General features: G+C 39.7%; 1 long non-coding RNA gene and 1 other non-coding gene across 2 annotated transcripts; both read left to right on the top strand.

Moving 5' to 3' along the window:
- The first annotated feature begins 2879 nt into the window (after positions 1 to 2879).
- LOC124101865 (uncharacterized) lies at positions 2880 to 7751 on the top strand. The gene is made up of 3 exons (XR_006854719.2): positions 2880 to 4874; positions 5733 to 5854; positions 6427 to 7751. It is a non-coding gene; the product is annotated as an uncharacterized LOC124101865 (long non-coding RNA).
- A 3177-nt stretch (positions 7752 to 10928) lies between these two features.
- LOC124101898 (small nucleolar RNA U13) lies at positions 10929 to 11030 on the top strand. Its single transcript, XR_006854738.1, has one exon. It is a non-coding gene; the product is annotated as a small nucleolar RNA U13 (small nucleolar RNA).
- Positions 11031 to 12652: the final 1622 nt, after the last annotated feature.

Below are 12652 nucleotides of genomic sequence, written 5' to 3'. Positions count from 1 at the left end.
TGCTGATCATTGTCTCATAGGTAGGATCCTCCTGGGAAATTCTGAGTTAGGAGAATGATTTCAGCTCTACTGACTATGACGTTCAAAAGGAACAACGAATATATTAAAGGCAATTTGTTTTTAACTGGTGAGTCAAGTTTGCTTATAGGTCAGTTGTACAGAGTTGACATTTCTGAAATGCCACCCAAGTGGGGACTTCTAGGCCAGCTCCTGCATGCCCACTTAACCCAGAAGGTGTCTGTCTTATGCAGGAAACATCATCATTGAGTAAACACATTGTTGATGTTTTCTTTCCTCTCCTTGTTCAGAAGGATCTCACAGTTCACAGAGGAAGAGGAACACATGAACAGTGCCTACAGTTATGAGAAATAGCATGAGTTGAGAGAGCAGGTGGCAGAGCTAGGCTTGAAGAATGATTGATTGTTTTTCAGTTCTGAGTTTCTCTTTTAAATATTTTTGAAAAATTTAACAGCTTTTTTGAGGTATAACTGACACAAAAAATTGTACCTATTTAAAATGTTTAATTTAAAAAATGTTTACTCTGGTAACTTTTGATATGTTTATATGTATGTGTGTATATACACATTTGTAATACCACAATCCTTACTAAAAATTCCTCCATGTGCTTTTATAATTCCTCTCCAATACCTCTCCACACTCCCCATCCCTGAGCACACTAATCTACTTTCTGTCACTATGTCCATTTCATATAAATAGAATCATACTATTTGTACTTTTTTTAGAGAGAGAGAGAGAGAGAGAGAGAGAGAGAGAGAGAGAAAGAGAGAGAGAATTTTTTAATATTTAGTTTTTAGTTTTCAGTGAACACAACATCTTTATTTTATTTTTATGTGGTGCTGAGGATTGAAACCACCGCTGCGCGCATGCCAGGAGAGCGCACTACCGCATGAGCCACATCCCCAGCCCTGTTTGTACTTTTTTATGGCTACTTTTAATGGACATAATAATTTTCAGATTCATCCATGTTGTGTGTATTCATAATTCATATCTTTATTGTGTTGAGTAGTATTTTGTTGAATGGATATACCATAGTCTGTTCATAAGACAAGGCTTTATATGGTTTTATTTCTTGGATAAATACCTAAGAGTGGAATGGCTGGGTTATGGTAGGTGTATGTTTGCATTTTAGAGAAATTTCCCCCCCTCCCCTTCCTTCCTTTCTTCCTTTCTTCTACTGGGGATAGAACCCAGGACTTCTGCATGCTAATCAAGCACTCTCCCACTGAGCTATATCCCCAGACTTTTTGTTGTTGTTGTTGTTATAGCTCTCTTCTCTGCAAAAGCTCAGTGCAGTGGTTTTCAATTGCCCTCAGGGACTGTAAAGAGCTCCCCTGGGGCTGGAGGAAAAGGGTAAGAGGAAATGGGGAAAGGAAAAACAGTAATTAGCCAAAGGGGCTCTGCTTCAAAACTGGAGCCAAGTGGCTTGCCGGTTTCCACTGCTGGGTAGATACCAAAGAGAAATGACTTCATAGCAGGTTTTTTCAAAATAGCCGAAAAATGTCCCAGAATTCCCACAGGGGGAGCTCTCTATTCTTACAAATTAATTTTCTTATTAGCTTTTCAGGGTGGAAACTGAAACCCTGTGACTCTGTTAGGCTCACTTCTCACCTTGAACAAAGTGTTTTTGTTCTGCATTCAGAGAAAGGAGAGATGGTGCAGCTAGGTGGGTGTCAGGAGGGCCACTGGACACTCTGGGAGACCCTTCCTTGTGACTCCATACTTGCAGGGAGTTGAGTGAACATGCTGACTGCTTCGGAGTTTGTTGTTGTTGTTTTTGAGTGGGGTGAAGGTTGGCACTGAGGTTCATGTCTGAAATGACACGGAGCAAACCAGAGAGAAGACAAGGGAACTGAGAGAGAGAGCCCTCAGAGCTCAGCCCAACTCTGTAGTGGGCCAGGCATACTGGGAGAAGGTAGCCTACCTAGATCTCTGTGCCAGGTAGTTCCTAGTTCTTGTCTGCGTTATACAGGATTTGGGATTCTGCATGAGAATTTTTGTTCCTTTTTTCAATTTTGAAGCATGGTTTCTGTGTGTTAAAATGCACAGAGTATAAGTGCACAGGTCAGTGGTATGTGCCTAAGTTCTGGCAGTTGTTTGTACCCATGTAATAAATTGTAGTGCATATCCTACATCCCAGGAAGACCCTTTAGGACCCTTCCCAGTCAATATGATCCGCCCATCTGCCCAACCACTAGTTTTCATCTGCTGTAAAATGTTGCATAAGTGGAATCATACTCTCATATGTTCAGCATATCCTTTTCAATTTGTTCTTGTTGGGATTTATCAACAATTTTTTTTTTTACCCACTATGAAGTATTTTAGTGTGGGAACATGATATTTTTAGTCAATATCCTACTGATGGGCATTTGGGTTATTTCCATTTTTCGGCTATTTTGAATAAACCTGCTATGAAGTCATTTCTCTTTGGTATCTACCCAGCAGTGGAAACCCAGGGATATAGAAAAGGTGCTTATTTGACTTTATTAGAAACTGTCGACCCAGTGTGACCGTACCATTTTAACTCCATTTACAATACTGAGGGTTCTTGTTGTCTCATCCTCCTCAACGCTTGGTATTGTCAGTCTTTTTGATTTTAGCCATTCTTGTGAGTATATGGTGTCTCACTGTGGTTTTAATTTGCATTTTCCTGGTGAGTAATAAGTTTTGGCACCTTTCATGTGTTTATTGACTGTTTGGATCTTTTCTTTTACAGAGTAACTATCGAGTCTTTGGCCCACTTCCCCCTTTTTCTATGCAGTCGTCTCCCCATATCCGCAGGTTTCACTTCCATGGATTCAACCAACCACAGATGGAAAATATTCAAGAAAAAATGCTTTTATACTAAACTTTTGGGGGTTCTTATTCCATAAACAATACAGTATGAGAACTATTTACATAATATTTGTATCATATTAGGTATTATCAAGAATCCAGAGATGATTTAAATGTGTGGACGGATGTGCTGAGGTTGCTGAAGTCACCTGCGAATACTACACCATAAGCATCAACAGATTTTGGCTCCTCAGGGTTCCTGGAACCAATTGCCTGATGATACCAAGGGGTGACCATACTACGGGAAAGTTCTGTATATATTCTAGTATGAGATCTTGTCAGGTTTTGTGAGTATGTGTGGGTGTTATAGTTTAGATCTTGAATGTTCCCCTGAAGGCACATGTGTTGAAGACTTGGTCTCCACCCCACAGTGTTACTTGGTGGCAGTGGGACCATTAGGAGGTAGGGTCTAGTGGAAGGAAGTCAGGTTATTATGGGAATGCTCTTGAAGGGGATATTGGAACCCTGGCACCTCCTCTTCTCTTTGTTTCCTAGCTTCCATGAGGTGAATATGCCTCTTCCATCATGTGTTTCCACTATGATGCACTGTGCAGCCAATGGCCCAAAGCAACAAGGCCAAAGGACCACAGATTAAAACCTCAGAAACCATGAGCCAAAATAAACCTTTCCTCCTTTTAAGTTGATTATTTCAGGTGTTTTATCACAGTGATAGAAAACTGACTAACACAGTTTGTATATATAATGTTTTCTTTCAGGCTGTGGTTTGCCTTTTCACTTTCATAATGGGTATTTTTTAATACATTTTTTTTAGTTGTAGGTGGACATGATACCTTTATTTTATTTATCTTTATGTGGTGCTGAGGCTTGAACCCAGGGCCTCACATATGCGAGACGAGTGCTCTACTGCTGAGCCACAACCCCAGCCCCATAATGAGTATTTTTTGATGAGTGAAAATATCTAATTTTGATGAAATGCATTTTTTTTTCTTACAGTTAGTGCCTATGACATATTTTTAAAGATATCTACCAGTTTGGGGATTAGCTCAGTGGTAGAGTGCTTACCTAGCATGTTTGAGACCCTGGAATCAATCCCCAGCACCACACATACACGTGCATACACATACACACACACAAAATTGCCTTCCCTTTACATTTAAATACATGACCCATCTTGAATTTATTTCTGTATGTTGTGTAGGTTGGAATGTGGGACTAGCGAAGTCAAGTTTTTTTTTTCTTTCTTTTCCTTACAGATAGCTACTTGCTCCAACATTACTGAAAAATACAAAACAAAACAAAACAAAATCTTTTCTTTCATATTGAATTTTTTGGGGGGATACCAGGGATTAAGCTCAGGAGCAGTTGACCACTGAGCCACATCCCCAGCCCTATTTTGTATTTTATTTACAGACAGGGTCTCACTGAATTGCTTATCACCTCACTGTTGCTGAGGCTGGCTTTGAACTCGCCATCCTCCTACCTCAGCCTCCCAAGCCACTGGGATTACAGACAGGTCCACTGTGCCTGGCTTGTATTGAATTTTATCAATGCCTTTGTTAAAAATAAATTAACTATATAAGTGTAGCTCTACTTACTTAGTACTATTAAGTATCTTTCCTCTCCCCTGTCAGGGCCTGATAAGCCAAGAGAAAAAGGGGAAAGAAGGCAAATTTCAAGGCTCTTGCCAAGGAAACCTAGACCGAGAGTAAGGCATGTGGAAGGAAATAGCATATAGTTCCTACATTTGTCCTTCATGGACACCTGAGAACACATTGCCATTGCGGATATAGTTCTTCTATGGGTGAAGGCATTACATTCTAGGCTTGTAACCAGGTATAGATTTGGGGACTGTTGAAGACAAAGTTGGAAGGCTGTCAGATTTCTATCTTCCCCAGTTCCCTTAGGTGTCACCAAGCTCATCAATTAACATTGATGCTTAGGAAAGAATCTGCAAATCTTTCACAACATGACACAAATGAAAAATCCCATGGATATTTATATTTTGCCTGAAGTAAATGCTTTGCCATGAAGAAATACGATGGTGAAATTTTATGCATGAGGTAAGTAAATATGATTTGAGAAGTTCATTTGTTTGTATGAATTGCCCTGGGTAGGTGATCACTTCACCATTTTTCATGTGCGGTAGGTGTTTCCTTGATTCAAAAACTTGTTCTGACTTTGTTAAACCACAGGCATCTAATTCTACTTCCACGTACTCCAAGGAGGTGCTTCATTTCCACATTCTAAAGTTGGCCAATCTGACAATTTAGAAGTTGTTGAACAAGGGAGGAGATAGTTTTATAATGTGGGAAAACAATGTTGGGTTAAGGAGTTCCATAGAAGAGTTGAGAGCTTAACAAAAAATATATCTAGTCATTCCCAGATATTTACATTTACTTAAAATTTTTTCTTGATTACCCTATTCAAACACACAATTTAGAGATTGGTCTGTACATTAAATCTTGTTGAATGATTCTCCTTCATTGAACTGGTAGTTATTTTTCTTAAAATATAATATACACATGAACTTATGTCTCTCAGCCAATCACATCTTGATAATTGAGCTCATGGCATTTAGCCACTTGGAATTTCCTGGACAGTTTTGACTTTTTTTGATCATGGGAAATTCTTGAAACTGCAAGACAAACCTTCCTATTGTAGAAAATAACAAAGATTGTAGTCAAGGCAAGAAAAAGAAAGAATTTTTCTGACTGCAGAGGGCTCTGGTTTTCACTGGGGTTGCCAATAATGGGCAGGCAGTGAGACTCCAAGAAACTCTCCCCAAGCGAGTTATGAGCCTCTGTCAGTTAGAGGTTAGAACCTTGCAGTGAGTTTGGGGTGGAGAACACTAAGGGGAGGAAGGCTGGGATTAGGATGTCAAGAGGTCATTTAACTCACAACTGCTTTTATGGTCCCAGATTTGGCTAAATTCAACGAGGCTTGTGCAGATGTGCTGAGACTGAGAACAGGAGTAACACAGCTAAAGCAAAGAAGTCTTGGGGCTGTGCCTCGGACAATGAATGAGTCCCAGAAGACGAAGGTATGGGAACGTAGTTGGGAAATCTGTAGAAGTAAGGTATCAAACACATCTTTCAAGAGTAAAAATGTCAACAACCCATAGCTTTTCTTCCTTCAAAGTGTGAAAGCTGTCAGAATCAAAATGGAGTCACTTCTGTCAAACCCTAAACAAAGAAATAAACAAAGCTGGGAGGCTACAAAGGGTGGGATCTCATGCTTATGCCTGATAAAGTATAATTATTCCCAGAAGACTTTGCCAGAACCACAACCTTGCACAAAGGCCACTGCAGCCTCACCCAGAAAATACTTCTGCAGGGAGGTCTACCCAACAACTGCCTGTCTAACCCTGACTAACACCACTCTTGTTATTGATCCTTATAGCCAAGGATTATTGTTTCAAAATAACTTATGTAATTCTTTCCATTTTGCCTTTAAAAACACCCTCTTGCCCAAACCTCCTTGAATATGCATGAAGTATACTATGGCATTCCCACAGCAAAACTACTACCTTATTAATCTTTGGAGAATCTTTCTGTTTGTTATTTAGGTTGGCATGAGTGTAGCAGCAATTATTTCCCTTCTTCTTCTCCACAGGACAAAGGAATCTGTAGTATCAATAATGCCACTGGTCGGGGGGAACTCTGAAAATAAGGCAGAGATACTTCTGGGCACTCAGGGGCCATTCAAACCTTGGCTCAGTAGTGTGGTCTGTGAACTGAGTTGTGTTTTTGCTCTTTGAGGGCAGAACAAGGAATCCACTCACCCGGGATACTCATCAAGCAACCTGACAATACTGAAGCTGGCACAGTCAATTTTCATGACTAATAAAAAATGCCAGGGTGGAGTAATAATTATGCAAGCTACGTTGTTGCTCCTGTTCCTAAGAAGAAAATTCTCTCTTCCAGACATTCACAGTGTGTCATAGGCACCTCCCAGCATGGTTCTGTGTCAGCTTAAGCTCTAGGAAGAACAGGCCAAACACTTACGTGTGAACATTGGGCAAATCCTCTCAAGTCTTCTTGATAAATGTTCATTTATGAGTTTGGCTTTGACGTGAATCAATTATGTTGCTGGATGAACTTAAAAGTGCTCTGGTAATGTGGTCTGGGGACCATCTACACCAGAATTACTTGGGATGCCAGTTCAATGCAGATTCCTGAACCCTATCCCAGGTTTATTAAAGTAGAAGTACTGTTAAGAGCAGGCCCTAGAATCTGCATTTCAAAAAATCAGAAAGCTCTCTCTTGGTGATTTTTGTGTGCATTAAATTTGGAAGCCCAGTAGCTTCAAATGTTCGTGTCCCAAGCTTATAGAGGCAGCCGGGAGGTGAGAAAGTAGAAATCTGGAAGACCAGTCTATTGTTAGTGGAAGCCATTTCTACAAAGAGAAAATACATGAAAGAAATCCATGGCAAATGCTGAGGCAGGTGTTGGCAATATGATCTATTCAAATTGAGATAGACACAGGTTGATTCTGGATTTTTGTTGTGGTATATCCAGCATATACTACAATGGGACCATTAATGTGCCAGTCATTAAACTGTTTGTCCTAGCCCAATGCCCTGCTCCCAATCCTAACTGTACCAAGGATTCTGTACCAAGGTAGATGAAGCTATTTAATCAACAGGGGACAGATGGTGGCAACAGGACCATCATTTTGTCAATCAAAAGCAAGGTATCCCCAGAAATATGTACAATTATTATATGTCAATTAAAATAAAATAAACACATTTTTAAAGGTGCAAGCTGATATTTCTCCACAGCTTGTAGAATGTGTGTGCCATTTCCATTTTAACCTTTCTGATATTCCTTTTGCCCTGCACTGACCCAACCACCTGAGGAAAAATAAAGACAGAATTAAATTTTATAACTTCTCTCATTTTGTATCCAGTGTTCTCTGGAAACATTGCATTTTTTAGACAAGGCCTTCTAAAGACTGACATGGAGTATTAACAACCCAAACCTTACATTGAAAGAATAAAGGAAGTCTTGGCATAATATTTCTGAGATGCTGAAGCCTCCAACTTGAAATTAATTGCACAGAAACCCAGGGGCAATCTTGCCAGGAATTGCTCAAACATGTTAAGAGTTGAGATTTCACAAGGCCTTTTGATTCGCCCTTCCTTGCTGGTTTCACAGGTACCGTCCCATCCATCTTTCACACCATGACTTGCTTATTGCTCATGCCTCCTAGCTGGGCCCCATCTTTCTAGTTCCTCCTGAAAGCCAAACTCATTCTCATACACTTAAAAAAAAAAAGATGTTGCCTCAGATTCACTTTTGCTTCCATCCCCTTGTACGTACAATACCTACCGCTCGATAAGAATGTCACACTTCTTTCTCTCCATCAATCTACATCTAGTCCTGCTTTCAAAAAGCAGAGCCTTTTCTGGTCCCCCTCAGCTCTGGGTTTGCACTACCTATTCCTATTACTCATGTTGCATGTATGCTTTCTGTTCATTTTCTCAGGGTCTGATTGTAGTCTCCTCCTTGGCAGAGGCTGTTGTCTTACCTGTGAGCTATCATATCTGCTGCTTATCAAGCACATCGTATTGTATTTCCTAAATTATAAAACACAACAGCTGCCCAGAAAATATGTGAGCAAATTCATAGACCTCACAACTTCCTTCCGGGAGAAAGTGACAGCTACCCCATTTGGACTTCTGGAGTCCTTGAAGGTCACTGGATGAGCATGTCAAGGTCAAGTTTTCTGTTTCACAGTTGAAGAAACAGAATCAGCTAAGGTTCACAGTGCTTGTTAATTGAAAGACGGAAAATAAGACTTAGCTACGAGTTTAAATGGTCTTCTCTTAAAACTACAAAATAAAGGAAACACTGGGAAGCTAGGAGATCAAGGTTATTATGTTCCCTGATGATCATCTGGGCTCCGGTTTCTCTGCATGCTGGCCAAGGGCTGGTGCAAATGCTTTGGCAGTTTGATTTAGTTGTCCTTATAGTGAGGTATTTGTAACCAGTCTACTATTGTGAATTTAAGCCTACAGCCTGGTATTTGATCCAAACCAGCACAGTTATAGGGCTGCTAGGTTGCACGACTCCAGAGCATTATTCACATTGTATTAAAAATGGATCTCAAGCTTGTTGGATGTTTTTCCTAAGGAAACTTAGTTGTTTTTGAGTAAAAGAGATATGAAAAAGGCAAGAAGAACCCATGTTTAGCATTCATGAGGCCCTGGCTTTAATCCTCAGTATATGCACACAGAGAAAGAAAATTTTTATGGGATAGGTTTAAATTCATTTCTGGTCCTAAGAAAGGGCTTGCTGCAGGTATATAGCACTGTAGTTAATAGCATGGGCTTTGTAGTTGGAGATGGCTGAGTTCAAGGTGCTATGTGGCCATGTAACCCTGGGCAAGTTATTTCACCTTTCACAGCACTGGTTTTCTGGTCTGTAAAATGGAAATAAAAATATCCACAGAGTTGTGAAAATTACATGGAAAATGAATGTATTGATTCAGAAAAGGTATGGATTGTGGTGTGTGTGTGTGTATGTGTGTGTGTAGCATATATATATATATATATATATATATATATATATATATATATATATATATTTGCAAAAATCAAAACTAGTCATATTTTCATTTGTAGATATCTTGAAACTACAGCAGTTATCCTCACATTTTGCATCCTCAGTTGCGTCTTGAAGGATCTAAAAATGCAAAGAAGGAATGGAATAAGACAGGACAGAAGAATGTATTTGAAGTTTTGAATTAATTTGAAATTGATGAGATAAAATGTCTCCTTATAACCAAACCAGGCTAAAAAATATCTAAGTACTTTTTCCTTCTTTCCTTCCTTAATATAAAATGTGATCTTAAGAGGCAATGTTGGGTGCTCTCTCTGTTGCAGGGTCTTCTACTGAAAGACTCCTCATCTTTTTCCACACTTCTTCTTGGCCTCCTTCCATGTTGTGTGTCTTGTTCCACCCACTTCCTAAGTCACATGGAAGAGTGGTCTCCACTCTTCCTTTCCTGGTCCAGTAACCACCACCTCTTGTTAGTTACATCAGCTCTTCCTCCTCCCTTCCCCTCCCTCCTGCTTCCCCCTCCCCTCCCCATTCTCCTCTTCCTCCTCCTCCCCCTCCTCCTCCTCTTCTTCTTCTTCCCAGTATTTATATTTTATTTAATTCTTCATGATAACTTTGATCCTAAGTTATAATGCCACTTTATTTTCAGAAAATGAGGAAATCAAGGTAGAGAAGGTTTAAGAAATGTTTCTGGATAAGCCAGAAATTTGGGCCACATTCATGTACCCAAACCAATGGTATTTTAAAAAAATAAATAAGCAGAAGCTACAGAAGATAAATAAATATTTATGAAATGATTTTATATTTTTTGCAAATACCAGGTTAACTTCATTTGACATGTGTGGCGTGTAATAGGAAGCAGAACAATTTACAATTATTATATAATCTAAAAAAGTTAAGCCCTTCCTCCCCAAACGTGTCATGTTTGGGACAGTTGGGAACAACCTGCAATTGAACACAAGTCATCATTGGGAAGGAAATTCTGGAAACTGGTAAAGCCTTTCCATTTTCTTTCGTTCCAGATATTGAAGAAAGTAGTTCCATGCCCTTCTCTCAGTCTGTCCTGCATGTCCTAGGTTCAGGCCAGGGTTCTCTCTCCCTTGAATAAAAGCAAGAGCTTCCCTTGGCCTTCCCTTCGGCCTTTCCCCTCTTCAATTCATTCTTCACACAACAATCCCAAATATTCCTTCTCAAAAGCAAATCTGATCATATCGTTTTCTAAATTAAAATGCTTAGGACACAGTTCTCACTCTTTAATGCAGCAACAAACCCTTTCTGATTTGGCTCCTGTCAAGTTCTTCTGGGGCTCTCTCCCCTTGCCTCTAGCTCATAGTGGAACACTTCCCTGAGCTTCCATTTGCTTGGCGGGTGCTTTTTTTTTCTCCTTTAGGCCTATTATGGCTGAATTGTGTCCCCCAAAGCCCTTGCCCCCTCAGAGTGGGGCTGTATTTGGAGGTGGGGGTCTTAAAAGAGGTGATTAAATTAAAATGAGACCGTTAGGGTGGACCTTAATACAATATGACTGATGTCCACCCAAGAAGAGGAAATCAGATCCTTGGGTTCATACGCGTGATGATTGGGTGTTCACACTATTGTGTGAGATGTGCCTCCCTCTAAACCTTGTTACGACATGGGCACATTACCCGTCTGACGTGGAAAAAAAAAAGAAGAGGAAATCAGGGCACCAATACACCAGGGGAAGACCATGTGAGGACACAGGGAGCAGAGGGGTGATAAGGCAAGGACAGAGGCTGCAGAAGAAACCAACCCTGCAACACCTCGATCTCTGCCTGCCAACCTCCAGAGTTGTCAGAAAATAAGTTTCTGTTGTTTAATAAAATAGGTTTCTGTTTAAGTCACCCAGTCTTTGGTACTTTGTTGTGACAGTTTTAGCAGACTAGTACCTAGTCTAAGCCAAGGTATCATTTCCCCTGGGGCACATCCCGCATGTCCCAACATCTGTGTGCTTCTGTGGGATATGCCCGTGGCACTTTGTAATCCTAATGGCTTATTACAGCTCTTACCACAGTGGGTCGGAATTGTTACTTTGCTTTTTAAAATTTTTGATTGTTTATTTTTCAAGTTTTTTCCTTATCTCTATTGAAAACACAGATCCAATTATTGTCACAGAAGATACTATGTCTGTTTTGTTCAACATGTCATCCACAGTGTATAGTGTAGGGTCTTACATATCCCAGGAAATTCATAGAGATGAATGAATGAATGGATAAATTGGGGTGGTCAAAATCCTGAAGGTTAAATTAAGGTTAACCAAAAGTCTGTTAAACTTAGGGACACAGGGTGTCGTCTCAAGTTTTGGTTAAAAAAAAATCAGCCAGGTGACAATTACAAATTGCAGAAGTACCTCCCTTTGCTATTCTGGTTACATGGCATCCCCCACACCAACAGACGACAGCACCACTGGATTGATACAAACCGTTTTGTAACTCCAAATGGAGCTAAAGAGAACTGAGTACAACATCTCAAGGGTATGTGGTTCTAAGTAAAATCAAGCCCCAATGCAGCAATAACAGGAGAGTTCTTAAGCTTCACATTTCTAATTCTTCACCAGTTATGCTTGGGACCAGGACCGTTTATTATTCTGAGAACATGACTCTACTTTATCTGACCTGAAACCTTTGCAAGAAAGTGGAGCTGTTTGGTTTCCCAAGGAAAAAAAAAAATGGAAGGTGAGCCAGGAGACAGAGGGTTGAGTTGGGCACTGTGAAGTCTAAGACAAATAGTCAAACCGGATTTTTATCCAACAGGTTATTGATGACTCATAAAAACAATAACCAGGACACACACCTGAATGACAAATTTAGGTTAATTGCTTGGAGGGGACAGTATGATTGTTGAACAGTGTCTTTTTAGGATCCAAAGTGAATATACATGTGATTTGCAAGATGCTGTGTTAAGCACATTTGCCACAAGACAACCAAGAAATTTAATTAGCACAAAAGAATTATTTGGTGAACAAAGAAGCCCAACCAAAGTGTGAGATGATCGCCAAAGATGTTTATTTCTTAATTGTCCTTGATGTTGAAGATTCTTCCTCTTGTTTCTTAAAATTCTTTTTATTGAGGTACAGTATATACATAGTGCAACAATCATAACCTCAATAAATGCTTTTAGCTTTTAAAATAACATTTTTTTCTGACTATAAAGTAATAAATACATTGTAGAAATATTTAAAAATATGGAAAGAAAATAAAAATTATTAATAATCCCATTAGTAGAAGAGACATTTATCCCAAGTGATACATAAAACCCAA

The sequence above is a fragment of the Marmota monax genome, unplaced genomic scaffold (assembly GCF_021218885.2).
Source record: "Marmota monax isolate L192 unplaced genomic scaffold, Marmota_monax_Labrador192_F-V1.1 WCK01_AAM20220418_F8-fsc00052, whole genome shotgun sequence".
Lineage (NCBI taxonomy): Eukaryota > Metazoa > Chordata > Mammalia > Rodentia > Sciuridae > Marmota > Marmota monax.
The sequence above is the reverse complement of the archived record's forward strand: the minus strand, read 5'-3'. Positions and strand labels throughout refer to the sequence as shown.